The sequence below is a fragment of the Glossina fuscipes genome, unplaced genomic scaffold (assembly GCF_014805625.2).
Source record: "Glossina fuscipes isolate IAEA_lab_2018 unplaced genomic scaffold, Yale_Gfus_2 28, whole genome shotgun sequence".
In the NCBI taxonomy this organism is placed as follows: domain Eukaryota; kingdom Metazoa; phylum Arthropoda; class Insecta; order Diptera; family Glossinidae; genus Glossina; species Glossina fuscipes.
Genome location: NW_023998423.1, coordinates 452713 through 467572, shown reverse-complemented (window position 1 = coordinate 467572; position 14860 = coordinate 452713). Strand labels below are relative to the sequence as shown.

Sequence of the window (14860 nt, the reverse complement as noted above, 5' to 3'; positions counted from 1 at the left end):
TAAAGAAGCGAAAATCATTAAGTTTTCTTTTCTACATGAGATTCTTCATAAAAAAAGATTTTAAAAATCGCTATTTTCAAGCTTTAGCCAGAAGATCTCGTCCAATTTGAATCCAAGACGTTGAGAATCCTTTAAGTTTGTATACAGTAAACCTTTGCTTTTTCTCATAATTTTCGTTTTACTTTGAGGATATTAATACAAATTAGACGAAATTAGATCTTCAAATGTTTCCAACCAAATCGATTCAGTATTTGGTATGTGTTACGGCGTATTACGACATAATGTGCACTGTTCTTTGCTTATATGCAGATACATTGAGGACAAAGGTTCTACGGAGGTAATAGATATTTATCCACCAATTAAGTCCTTTAACAGGAAAATGCGGCTTTCTCAACTTTCACACCCGATCGTCCTGAAGTTACCTACATACGCATCGCACTGCCGCAACTCGTTGCTTTTTAACCGTACTGCCCGGCTTTGGAACAACTCGCCGGCAGTGGTCTTTCCCACCCTGCCTCGATGTCTTCATTTCAAGCCGAGCGTTCACAAGCACTACTTCCTCTCTTCACCACTCTATAATTTTTCGTGATCACGACCGGGTCCGCACGTTTAGAGGACATGCCCTGAATAATTGGTCATAGAGAATGAAAATAAACTTAATTTGTGTGCTTCCTTAAGCTCTTTTCTGCAAGTTACAAACGTGATACTAAAACTGTTGTACTTTACACAAGAAGGGTGGTGGGGAAATTCTAACCGCAACCGCGTTATTCGCTAAACGAATATTTAAGAAAAAATTAAAAAGAAAAACAGTGAGAAGGTTAATGGATTAAACAAAAAAAAAAAAAAAAAAAAATGGTGTTTACAATCTTCGCGAAACTAAGTATTGATAAGTATGTAATTTTTCGATAGGTATTAGTAATCACGAGCAAATTGATTGATTGAAATTATTGCTTTGAGCTTTCAATGGGAATCACACAAAACCGTTCGACAAGGCTGCTTAAAAAGAAAACATTTTTCGATTGCTATTCTCAATGGGCCATTTTCCTTGCACTTCAAGCAAAGCGCTTGGTTACTTTGAAATCAAACACTTGATTTAACTGGTCGTCAGGCTGTTTTATAATAATTTTGTTAATGTTTTGTTAATGTTTAGCGAATTGCTGCCTAATGCAGTTTCAAAAGTAAAATCAAAGTTTGCTTTCCTCTTATTGGCGTAGAGCGAAGGTCTCAGTTGGAGTCAGATTTTCAGATTGTGCTAAAAGCCAATCCTTTTCTCAAATTTACTTACAGCTTACAGGCTTACCCGTATGCTTAACGGCATCTCTTCGCACTTGAAAAATTTTTGATAGCATTATTTAGGCCTACTGAGCATACTGCTTGCTTACCATCACTCGAGGCCATCAGTTTTTGTTTGAGCTGCTGAATGTAATTTTTCACTTCTACAGGTTCAAAAGGAATTTTGACTTGAAGTTATTAAAAACTTACAAGTAAAATATTGTAATGTAATGCGGAATTAATTTAGATTTAACGAATCAAGATAACTTGAAATACGTAGATTTAAAAGGATTTATTTATTTATTTGTTTCTCTGTTTGTTTATTTAACTAGGAGAAAAACTCAACTACTATATTTCAACTGTCTTGTTCATTAACTATGACAGACTATCTTATACTTATTAGGAATTACAATACTCTTAAGCTTATATACTAATTAGGATATAGAGATAGGTAAATACCAGAGTAGTAGACTTAATAGTACTTAGTAGAGCACTGGGATAGTAGACATAATTACTACAAATTACCAATAAAATTAAAATATAAATTAATGATTTATATGTACATAAACAAGGATGCAAGTCGCTTGCAACGATGCACCCCCCTTCCAAAGAACGAATCTATAACCTAGATGCGAGTAAACCCGAATTTGTTAATCATGGCAACCGCCAACGGCAGAACCAAATTTGCTGTCAAATTCATAACTTATTTGCCTTCACAGTTAATTTAAATGGGTCATGGGAAAATCCCTTCTATTAAGTAACACTATTTTGATAGTCTTTAATCAGAAATTGTAATCAAGTGATACATTTCATTTAAATTATTACAAACAACTCTGAGCGGATTAAACAGCTCGTAATTGTATTTGCAATGCTTAAGCTTAATAAATATAAAGTGCCTAGAAGTTCGATTGGGAGCATTAAATCGTATCTCCCCAAGTAATGTCGGCGATTCAGCAGTACCATTGAGTACCTTAATTAAGAAGGTAACACCTAGAATAAATCTGTGTCTTTCAAGTGAAGGTAAAGATGTCAGTTGCAACCTATTTTCATACGGCGGCTGAGGAACAAGTAGGTCCCAGCCCAAAATTCCTAAGCGCAAACAGCAAGAATGGTTTCTGAAAGGATTCTATTGAGTCAACATAAGATCTATAGGAAGGAGACCACACAACCGAGGCATACTCCAGTAGAGGTTTAACTAAGCACGTATATAGCCGTTTTCTTATGTAAGGATCCTTTATCCCATTGGACCAACACTTGATAAAACCAAGCATTGATTTAGCTTTAGTTATGGAACGCTTTATATGACAATTGAAACGTAATCTTTGGTCAAATAGCATCCCCAAATCCATGTACGACTCAACGTGAGAAGGACACTTTCTTGCATGAAAATTATTATGATGTATCTATTGTAGTTTACAAGTAATTAGCAAATCACCCAGAAAGTTTAGTTTGTGTTACACTGGCTCTTTGTCAATACCAACCTGCGTTTCCTATGCTTCTCCAAAATTTGAAACCGATACCTTAATTTTTGCGAGGAGAATGTTTACCATCGACATTACGCAGATAGACAGGCTGAAATGGTTAAATGAATTCAGAACATTATGAAGCTGATAAAGAATCTAATACATTTATTATAGTTATTGAACTCCTAAAGCTTCCTTTTAAGAGTCGAAAATGTTTTTGACAAAATGAAGCTTGTGTTGTAGCTGCAAAAGCAAAACAGAATTAGAAGCAAAACGCAATAAGAAAGAGCTTAAGAAAGAAACAATGTATTCATATGTAGCAAGGATTGCGAGTTTTCTACTATGAAGGATTTCTGAATGAAAAGAATCCGGAATGAAAGGAAATTTGCAAGCAAGCCCTTATTCCAACGTATTAATCAATAGAATATGACAAACAATTTATATCCCATTTTCGTAACAAAACAAAAATTCTTAATACGATCTTAGAAAATTTTTTCAATTCATAACCTAGACGTTTGTGTGTTGTTATTCTTAGATGGCAGTTTCTTTGTTACTTCAATTCTCCTCATTCATCAGATATTTCATCTTGTCTAACTGCTATTCAGTCAGAAATTTCAAACGAGTTATTCTAATACAATGCTGTTATATATATATATATGCATATACTCTGAATAGAATGACTGAAACAACAAACGAAATTGTTTTGCATAATTTTATGTATTTGACTACCTACGTGTAAGTTAATCCTTTTTGAGTCATGACCAAAAACTAAGATATTGAAATTTAATCTGAGTCTGTGTTATTGGGTTTTACGGAATGTAAATCATGAAAAAATGTCTAAAAATACTAAACGTGTGAAAAATGACTTAAATTAAATAATACTGGCTTTTGTTCAGATAAATCTTTTTTCCATTTTTCCTTTTCTTTTTGTGTTTTTTCATTTTAAAATGGATTTAATCAATGATGTAGAAACAGTTTAGCTACGAACTGTTTTTAAATGAATTTAAAATTACAGGTTAGTCGGTGAAAATTCCTGTCTACTCTTAAGGAAAATTTTAAGCAGATTATATCGAAGATTTATGCAAATTTTATGCTTCATCTCCTCTTTTTATACATAAGAGTGAAAGGCTGCTTAAGCTAAAAAGGCGAGAGAGATCACAAATTAAATGTTCCACAATTGTGGGTTAATTTTGAAAGAGTGTTTTAATTTAGTTTCAGTTCGAAAGGCAAAACTAATTTTTTCCTTGCACTCTATTAGTAGGAAAGAGATGGATTAGTTCCGTCCCACTGTTTTGTTACGCCTATAACACAGTATTGTGGTCTTTAACAGCGTAGACTCCCTGGCCGGTCCAGATTGATTAAAGGATAGGGTAGGAGTAATAGGTAACTTTTCCCAAACGTTGTTTGATGTTAACCAATGTTTGAACAATGTTTGATGTTGGCCAATGACGAGACTCATGCGGCATTCGCTTCAAATTGCACCACGCGATACTTCCGTAAATGAACATGTTGCAAATGGATTTTCTCGCCCCCAACTATAATAAGGTTGTTTAGTAGTATAACGTGGCGTTGAAATGAGGGTTGGCTTTCCCATCGAAAATCCTCAGAATTAATGATGGGAACCCCTGAGTCTTCCAAATATCTAATGATCGAGTTCTCTGCGCCCGTAAGTTTTTAACCGCTTAGTTAATTGAGTTTTCTACGTAGTCGAAATTCACTCCCTAAAATTTAGATCGCGATATGTTTTTCTCCCCCCAAATGTTGCTTAATGGATGTGTTTGATGCTTTTTATATACTATAGGACGCTCAGTTCCGGCTAAGAGCGCACATACTTCTAGCAATTATTTGGAATTTATTTCTTGCTTAAAAAACATATGGTAACATAACGTAATTAACTATACGATAACACTTTAAGCTTTAAACTGATCGAGAAAAACAAAGTTTTTTTCTCGGTTTTGAGCATGGTCTAGAGTCTAGACGATTAATATCATGTCATATTTTTAATGTACATCGTGATAAAAGTTGGTTGTACGAAAATAAGGAACATCGTTTGCGGAATTGAATTAATTTGCGAAAAGCTAGTTTTTAGTAGCAGTTATAACGGCATTCCAATTACAGACAAATTGATACAAAAAGACTCCATCGAACGAAGATGAAGAATACATGTAAACAGAACGGTACTGCTAAAGTTCACGTATCTCTCCGCCTTTTATTCGGTTGGCAAAAATGAAATTTGTAGTTAATAACATCGCCGAATTTAACAGCTTATTATCTGACATAGGCTCAGTGTTTCACCGCTCTATTTTTTTCTTGGGAAGTTGCTCATCTCACCGCTGTAAGTTCAAAAAAATATTAACAATTTTTTTCAAAAATTAATTTTGTTGAAAATGGAACGGTCAGAAATGCGCACTATTATGATCGGGGAACTCTGACATTGCAGACCACGAGAACCATTAATAACGTATCATGCTCTCGTGTTACTATACAACCGGCAATATCGAATTGCTTCGCCAAACTTGGTAGAGTTAACTTTGATCTCTCAATGGAGCCACGCGATTGCCCAGCGTCAAAGATTGATAATGGCGTACTAAAGACCGTTGAGTCTGACCATTCACAGGGTGTCTATGAATTATTATTGAAGTTTGTTGTTAGCAAATAATTAGTATCAGCTCATCTAGCAGAAATCGTTGAAGCGGAAAAAGGGCAGTTCCATAGATTTCTCAAAGCTTTTCGAATTTCGAATTCAGTAAAATGATTACGTAACCCCACAACGTAGCAAATATGTTTATGCGTTTAAATTTAATCAATTATACCAAAGTCAAAGTAGTAAAATTATTTCACGGCAGTATTCTAGCAGAAATTTTCCTATTAGAGGAGGTGGCTTAGTAGCTTTCCTTTTTTAATGCCATTTATAAAGTGTGAGATTTTCACCCAATAAAAGCCCCTCTAAAGTCCGGCAGTGTATTTCTTGAAACTGGCGTTTAACTACTGCGTCGGGAGATTTGTAAGCCATAGATTTTTGCATATTCTTTAGCTGTGTTTTTACTTGGATTCTTCCACATCAGTCGCAGCTGAGTTCTATGCGTAAAAATAATTGATACGCTAGGTTTTTACTAATTTATACTTTCAGTTTATTCGTTTCAGTTACGCTTTGTCCTGTAATCGATTGTTTTTTCTCTTACAGTCAAATGAAGTTCTATAAAATTTGATTTCACCGCTTGCACATGCATTGCATCTCTTCGGATAATCGTAGATGCAAAAATCTACAGAAATGTTTATTTCTTCACCGCATGCATAATGCCGAATAATTTTGTTGCTCTTGGTAAAAGTGAAGATATCCTGATTTGAAACTTTTCATACGAACCTGCATCTGTGTTCCCATTTCGATTATGTTTTGCTCGCCATCGCTTGAGTCTGTCCGCCTTGGATTTCTTGCAAACGATTGTTCAACTACGGGTGTTAGTAGCTGGTTGGGCGAATTGTATCATTCATTCGTCATTTTATGTTATGGTCAGCTTTTATTCGTTTTGAGATTTTAATCCTGATTGAAATTCATTCTTTAACTTCATGGTATTGCCTGCATTGCATGTCTTTTCTTATAGGCGTCGTATACTCCTCATTCTATTATTCTTTGGTCTACTGATAGCACTCAATCGTGCAGCAAGGTGGAAATGTGAAGTGCATTTTCATTTAAACAACCAGGAAAGCATGCAAAAAGGCAACCAGACGTGCACCTTGTAGCATGTAAAGAATGCAGTAAATGAAGGACGATACGTAACTGTGGTAAGGAATATCGAATATGCAATGCATCATTTGATGTTTGTTTTTTAATTGTTGTTTTCAAGAATGAAATTAAAAGAAAAACAAGGCTATAGCGTCAATTATGCAAAAGACCTGTGATTCTTGTATAAGTTTGTATGACTTGCGTAAATGCCACTAACATCTGAGGGTTTTTGTATGATAAAAACATTACAAAATGTTACTTTGTAAGCCTTCCAGCAGGAAATGCAAGGAATCTTCGTAAAAATTGTTTAAAAAAAAAATGCTGGGAAAATAACGAGAGCACCTTCGAGTCTTCATACTTTATACGAGACCATAAAATAATTTAGATTCTCCTTCGGATCTTAAGCCGCCAAGATTTTCGAAGAAATGTATTAATATTCTTTGGTTCATTTTGAATTTATATTGCATAACCTTAGACACTTTTAAATGCAATTATCTTACGGGCATTCTCGATTCTCTTCGCTTAATCACTTAATTGTCAGTATAGTTATTATCTAGTGCGAAAGTGCTTTTGTGAATCTTGACAATCAATTAATTTGTAATGTACAATTAGTTGTTTCGTTGCTTATTTATATGAGGATATCTTAATTTCCGGTCAAATGCCACTTTTTTATTTCTTATGAAAGCTCCATACGGATGTATAAAAATGTAATGTTTTCTAATAGCATCTTGTTATTATGTTTGCAGGTCTGCAGTGAGTTATTTTGAATTGAATGCATAAATTGGGTATATTAAGTTGTGCAGATGTATACAATGTCCAGAAAAACTTGAGACAGACTCTTCGATATATACCGGTCCACGCTTCTCCACCCTTCTGTTCGTCTAGTAGTTTTTTGTTCAAATTGCAGTTAACTGTTTTTGAAGTAGTTTTATGAAATTTGACCCAAAAACGAAAACTTTTAAAAATAGTTCGGAGCGGACCATTCTTTCAAACTCTTCTTTTTTTTGAAAAGATACGTATAGTCGACCCAGTGTTTTATACCACGTGTGCTGCAGGATTTATAAAATTCTTGCGCCAGGCAGACGATCGTGTTACAGCAACAAGTAGTAATTCTAATTTATGGAATAAGTAAATAACAAATACATACACAGATAGGCGTGCTTACTAGTGCTACTACATATAGACTGCAGCAACTTGTGAACGTATTTGAGAAGTTTCAAGTCGGAAGCACTAATGGAAACAGCATAAAATTGCAAAAAGTGGTTAACCGATGAATCGAAGCCACCAAAAACCTTATTCGAAGTATTCTCGTTATCATAACAACGTTTCAAAACGAAAGGATAAAAAAAACAAAACGTAGCTGGGGAATATTGTTCAATTTTGCCTGAGAAGTTGCATTTCACGTGCGCCTTGTACTTCCATATGTGCTTGACTGGCTATTAGCTGGTCTTTCATTTTGTTTCCACAACATTCAGGATTGTGCTATGCACATCAACTGCCTCAATACGAAATCAAAGTTGCATGTGATAAAAGTCGAATAAATTTACTTGCAAATGCTTTAAAAATCTTCTTGGCTCGCGTAGCATTAACCGACTAACCCCATATGACATGCAAACTGATGGGCATATGGGTGCACGAGCTGAAGTTGTGCAAAAATTACATGACGATAATGTTTATAATACCATTTACGGTGTTACACATTTATGCATACGCACACACACACGAAGATAGGCATTCATCTGCATTGTATTGATAGTTGAAACGAATAAGAACTGCACGTCAACTAAGGGCTGACTCAGGTTTCGTCAGGAAGACAATGCGCATTGTTTTAAAGGAAAAAAGAGATTGAAAAGCGTATCGAAATATTATAAAATCGAATGAATGTCGATGGTTTTTGCATAATATGCCGGAAATTGTGTAACATCGTCACTCTAAGGCCATAACGATTGGCCTAAGAAATTTTTCGTGATTTAAAGATTTAAGAAAAGCAAAATAAGTAAATTGAGAAAAACCCTAAAAAAGTTTATTAAATATTAGAAACATTCACATATCTATTAAATCCTTTCATTTTGCAGAAAATAGTGTTACATTACGCTCAACAACATTTGCCCTGCAAGGGTATATTAGATCGAGGCAGACCCATTTTTACTATATCGATTGATTCACAAAATGATTCTAAGCTAGTTATTATATATATATAATATGTGCAATAGAGACTATTTGCACATATGACATATATATATGTGTGTGCGCATTTCCTTTTCCTATACTAACGGTACAACGGTGCAGTGTGGATACGTATGTAACATCCAAAAAATTGTAAGGTAAAACCATGTTACGGATCGCTCAGAATTATTTTTTAAATCAATATAAACGCGTCTGCCCAAGTAATATTATGCTCCACACACAGTTCGCAATTTCTTAGATATTTTAGTGAAACTTCATGGATGAAAGATTTTCGATCCAAGGACGAATCCTACTGAAAACGATTTGACTGGCACAACCTTTTCGAGCACTTCCTATGTAACCCTTTATTTGAAAAGTCGTTATATGAATATCTGTTGCTTAGTGTAGGGTGTTTGCCTGTAAGTCGTTGCTACTTGTTTTTATAAATCAATTTATAAGTTGCAATACTTTTTATTTGCTTTTTATTAAAACCTATTAAAGCTCTCTTTACTTTAAACTTTTCTTTATGACTTGCATTATTTATGGGAGAATATCGTCAGTTAAAATAATTGTAAACACTTTTAGGCAACGAAAGGCGAAGCTTGGAAGAAAAAAACAATTTGCTTGCTGCACACAACCTAGAAAATTTGCACAAAGAAACTTGATCAAGTAATAAAAGCTCTTAGTCAATGTTACATCTAGCTAGACTTCGATTTTCTTACTGATGGATCCCTTCTTCTTCATTTATGCTTGCAGTAAGTGTGCTGCGGCGTTGTATGTGTTGTGCCATCATGTTGTGAACGACATTTTTTAGGAACAACTTGCGTCTTAGTTGTGATTTTGAATAGTCATTTAGCCAAATAACTCTGGCCGATCTTGCACACAAGCGAACTTAATTAAAACAATTCGCCATCTTTTAGTGTTACGTCGATCCAAAACATTTATTGGAAATGCATTATGAAATTAGCAAAAAATTTAAGTGCAACAATCAAATGTGACTCGAAGACAAATCGTGTTTCGATTGGTTTAAAAACTACTGAGAGAAAAGGTCTACATTACGATGAAACTATCGACCGGATTGAATATTTATGAAAGTGATTTTTGGTTATATAAAGAAAATACTTTGAAGTTCCATTCTTTAACTTTTTTAAAATTTTTCGTGGTCCTGAAAATATGATGACACTAAAACTTCTTTAATATCAAGGTTTTGAAAAGCTGCTCGCATCCAACATCTTCCCTTTGTAATCTAATAAAGTTCATCTCCATTCGTTTTCTTTTAAACGCCTTTCTGTAACATCTCTATTTCGTTCATCGTTCACAATTTATTTTTGTTAAAATATTATAATCTGCACCACTTTCACATATTAAGTTTGTGCGGAACACATAAAAGGCCTTGAGATGTACCAAACCCTCTTCTGGATCGGCTTAAGTTTGTCTGTCCGTAATGTTTGGTTGTGTTCAACTTACAGATCGCAATTTTTGACTTATTTTGGGCTTGTTTTGGTCCAAAGACGACTGCTATTGAAAATGATTTGGACTGGGCCCCTCTTTTGACCGCTCTCCATATAAAATCTTATTTTAAATAATCGTTATATGAATAGTAATAGGACTGTGTGGAGTATTTATTGGTGAACTTGGCTCTACTTTAGTGTTTTTACTTGTTTTTACATTAATTTTGCTGTTGTTATCGTTCATAACTCATATGAGTAATCGAGTAACAATCGCGAAAGCCAAGCAAGGATTCGATGTTTCAATTCGTACATGAAGTACAGTTTACTTTGATCCCAGCTATAATGAGTGCTCACTCGAAAAAGACATAACACTTAACGATGGGCACAGATCCACTGGGCTGCGACCAACATCTCCCTATTTCTTTCTTTCCTCCTGCTTTCTCACTTCTTTCTGACCGTCACCGCGTTACGCGAATGGGGAAAAGAGGACATTCCCTTAGTGATTGGTCATATCAGAATCTACATATGTATATATATAGGTGCATATATATATGTTTATATGTAGATATATATATTGGTTTCTCTACCTTCGATTATTTCATAATTTTTAGTTCACAAATTATACTTACTTACTTTAACATAGGTGTTCTTATCTTGTCTTATGAACTAATATGGTAACATGAGTGCGCGCGGCTTTTCATTGCATTGACTATTCAGAGAGTAATTGGTTTAAACTAATTCTACTCTTTATAAACGGAATGATAAAATTGGTTTCATTACCTAACTAGTGTACAGTGATGAACATAAATAACATATAAATTTCAATTTAATATTAACAACATTATTTAATTAATCGAAGTGATTGCAACATTGTGTTTATCAACGGAAAAAACATTCTTGTTAACAATCATTTTATAATTTAATTAATTGAATATGTGTTCACAAGCAAATATAGACCAAAAGCGTAGGGAAAAAGAAATAGACAGATAGAGGGAGAGAGAGAGAGAGAAACAAAGAAATCAAGTCCATTATATTCAAGCAGAAAATCACATAAATGTCATTTGAATTAACATAAAATCACCTACAACAATATTATGCCTGCATATATAAAATTTACGTGAAGGTCTCTAAAGTATCATTTCACTGTTATATGGTAACAACAAAAAGACGGGGGAAGTACAAAGCACAGATACAAATGTAATTGCGTATGCAAATTTACTGATGCCGCTGGAAAGATAGATATACCGCACATAATATGCGTGTAAATCTGTGTATGCACGTTTGGTTAAATACAGTTATGGTAAGGATCATTACCCCCTGTTGTATAAAATCAGAGAAACATGGTGTGCCAAGCTTGTTTAACCAAAAATTTCCATCTCTCCTTTGGCTAAAATGACAACAATGCGAATAAAGTGCTAACTATCTGCTAATTAGAAATGCACGTAATATTTGAATACGTTTAGACTTGCATGTGTGTTCGCGTGTGTATGTGACAGGGGAAAACAATTGTGAAAATTACTAATTAACTGAATATTTTCATGGCATGTACCGGATATATATAATATAATTGAAAAAAGCAAAGCATCCAAGAATTCGGTGAGTAAAAATAAAAAATTATTGCTGTTTAGATGATGCTGCTTAGCTAAGTTAATAAATAAATGAATAATGAAACAATGAAAATAATGTAAATATTTAAAAATGTATTTATTCTATATACAAAATAATAAAAATCCAAATTGCTTTCCATTCTCTTGTGGAAAGCTTAGAGAGAATGAAAAACGAGCTGTTGAGTAACTGGTAACTGGCATTGGTCTATCTATAAATCGAAAAACAATACAAATGCAGATAAAGTGCTCATAACCCAATAACAATTGCTAGATAATGGAAATCATATTATGTTTATGCGTAGAAACAAACAAACAAACAAACAAACACAAGCAACTATTTACGAACGTACATGGAAAATAGTTATTATAGATAATCATTAAAAAGGAAATTGCATAACAATAGAACAATTGTAGCAACGAGAGCGCAACGGAGCAAGCAATAAATTTCCTCTTGGTAGACTCGAGGAAAAACACAAACCGAATACACACATTAATAAGTACATGCATGTTTTCTATATATATGTAAATATATGCTTATGCACATAATGTGGTTATTAAAACCTCATTGAATTTCTATGATGGATTGCCAAACACTTATATATATACATTATATACATATAGATAGGTTCGCAACAGTTTGAAGGAACAAAACGATAACAATAAGTAATTACATCCAAGCTTTATTGATAAAAGAGCAATTTATTCAACTTTAAAATTAAATTCAATTATCTGAAAGGTTTGTTCCCACTAGAAGTGTGATATTATTATTAATTAAAATGCTTGCAATCTAAAAATTTACTCATCTAAGATCCCATAGGTAACCAGAGAAAGAAAATATTTACTTAAAAATCCAGCTTACGTTATTTAAACGTGTTCTTACACAATAGGTATGTTTGGTATAAGACAATCAAATGAATTTTCAACTCCTAAAAGGCTGAATACTTCTTTAGTTCATATATAAATATTGCATAACCGCGAATAGTAAAGTCAGCGAGAAAATATGCTTCATATATCTTTTTTTTTATACTTCCTACACCACCTCTAGTAAGAGTGTACATTAAATTGTGCGGATTTATGCAACACCCAGAAGAGTAGAAATAGACCCATCTTTTATTACACCGGTCAATTCAAACAATAATTTTAACCTTCCCCAGTTTCTTGTGTTCAACCTTTAGCCTGCAAATTTTTCAGATATCTTGATGCAAACTTTATTGAAGATTGTTCCGATCGTATCACTTTTTCTATCACTCTCCTTATGACACATTATTTTGAAAAGTCTCTATATGAATAACTAACTGTAGGGTAATGTAGGGCAGTTAATGGTGCACCGTGTCCCTCTATAGTGTTTTCACATGCTTTAAGTTAAACAAGAATTAACATATAGCCAGGCAGGGCCGACTATTAAATATCCTACACCACATTGTCTAACACAATTCTTATACTTATTATAGAACACAAAAATTATATTTTATTTTTATGTAAAGCCATATTTTTCGTGCGCGTAGTTCTGGGGAGGCGGGCCAAAAACGCAACCTAATGTAGTAAAAATTTAACCCTTACGTAGGGCAGGATCCAAAAATAGGCGTAGATGGTCCAAATTTTGTAGAGTTCATTTTTGTATGAAATTACTGTCATGGATCAATTTTCGTCACCACCTATTAAAGCTTAGACTTTCTCTACGAACGTGCGAATTTTCGTTAAAAATTTTCGTAAAAAAAACGGGCGGAGATGTTCCGAACCTGACACAGTTAATTTTTTTATGTTAAATTACTGCTATGATATAATTTTCAGCATCGAGCGTTGAAAATTGTGCTTTTTTGTCGTATGCACTACAATTTTCTCTATATGAGAGGGGGTTTAAAAATTTACATATCAATTTCGAATGCCGAAATACTACCACTTACCCACTTTTGCCGAAAAATTTTGAAAATTACAGTTTTTTTTATCATATAACGAGTTTTTAGAATAGGGCATTATATGGGGAGTGATCGAAAAGTGCACCGATCCGAACCATTTTCAATAGCGTTCGTCCTTGAACGAGAAGACGTCACGGTACAAAATTTCATCAAAATATCTCAAATATTGCGACCTGTAGTTTGAACAAAAACTTACGTGGACAGGCATCGGAAGGGCAGATGGCTTAGATCAATTCAGATAAGGGTACTGCAGCGATCAGTATAATAAAAGGTGGGTCTATCTTAAATTCTTCTGCATGTTAAATACGGATGAACTAAGCTAATATATAATATAACGTACCGTAAGTGGTGTAGGGTATAAAAAGAATTTCTATTGTCTCTTTAGTTCTCGATTAATCGATGATATGTTGGAATTTAAAAAAAAATTTAACTTCATTTACTTATAAGCATACTTTTTCGGCGTTATGTTATGTGCTTGGCTGTATATTACGGATAAAGTACGTTATGTCCCGGGAATTTTTCCAACTTTTCACACGTTCAAAGCAAGAAAAGTCATCTTCAATGTTGCAGTAACACCGCTTCTCCAAAGCTTCTCCAACATTTCGACGATTTTTTTATAGAATGATTTACGAGGGCACCCATAACAACTGTAAGTATCCGCATTACTTTATCCAAATGTTTTTCTTTGGGTTGTTTTTTTGAAACTTTCAAATTGGTAATAGTTAATGAAGACTGGAACCATTTGGAGAACGTAATCATTCCCATTTCAATTGATATTATCTTGTTGCTAGAGCTATCGGCGTGCGTGAGCTTCTTCATGATTAAGTGTTCACTCAATAAGTGATAAACAAGTTCTTTGGACTGGCGTCCATATCATCTGCTATCTTTCTAAGGACTTCTTCTCCCTTACTTCAAGCTTTTCGTTTGCACTTTGGTGGAGAGCTCTTAAATCCTTTAACAATTCCCACAGTTATAGTTGGCGTTTACACTACAACCTCCCAAATTCCCTTTCATAAGTGTAGTTCTCATTAGTGGCGCTTCTAATTGTAAAGATTACGTTTTGCGATCATAAATTGTGCTTCTTTTGTCGTAGCTAGGAATTGTTTCTTCTGTTTAGTCCGTATACAGAACATATGTACTCCTACAACTAGCGTTTGCGATTCCGTAATACTTTGTAATTATTAGTCTGCTATAAAGGGCCTATATGCTCATAAGCCGCGATTGTATTATCATCACGAACAAGTTCTTCTACTTTATCCTT

General features: G+C 34.0%; 1 protein-coding gene across 1 annotated transcript in view; it reads left to right on the top strand.

The window, feature by feature from the left end:
• The first annotated feature begins 14169 nt into the window (after nucleotides 1-14169).
• LOC119636583 (inositol-pentakisphosphate 2-kinase) overlaps nucleotides 14170-14860 on the top strand; it is a 100588-nt gene continuing 99897 nt past the window's right edge. The window contains exon 1 of the mRNA XM_038032021.1: nucleotides 14170-14248. The gene's annotated coding sequence lies outside the window, so the exon portion shown is untranslated. The remainder of the gene's footprint in view (nucleotides 14249-14860) is intronic.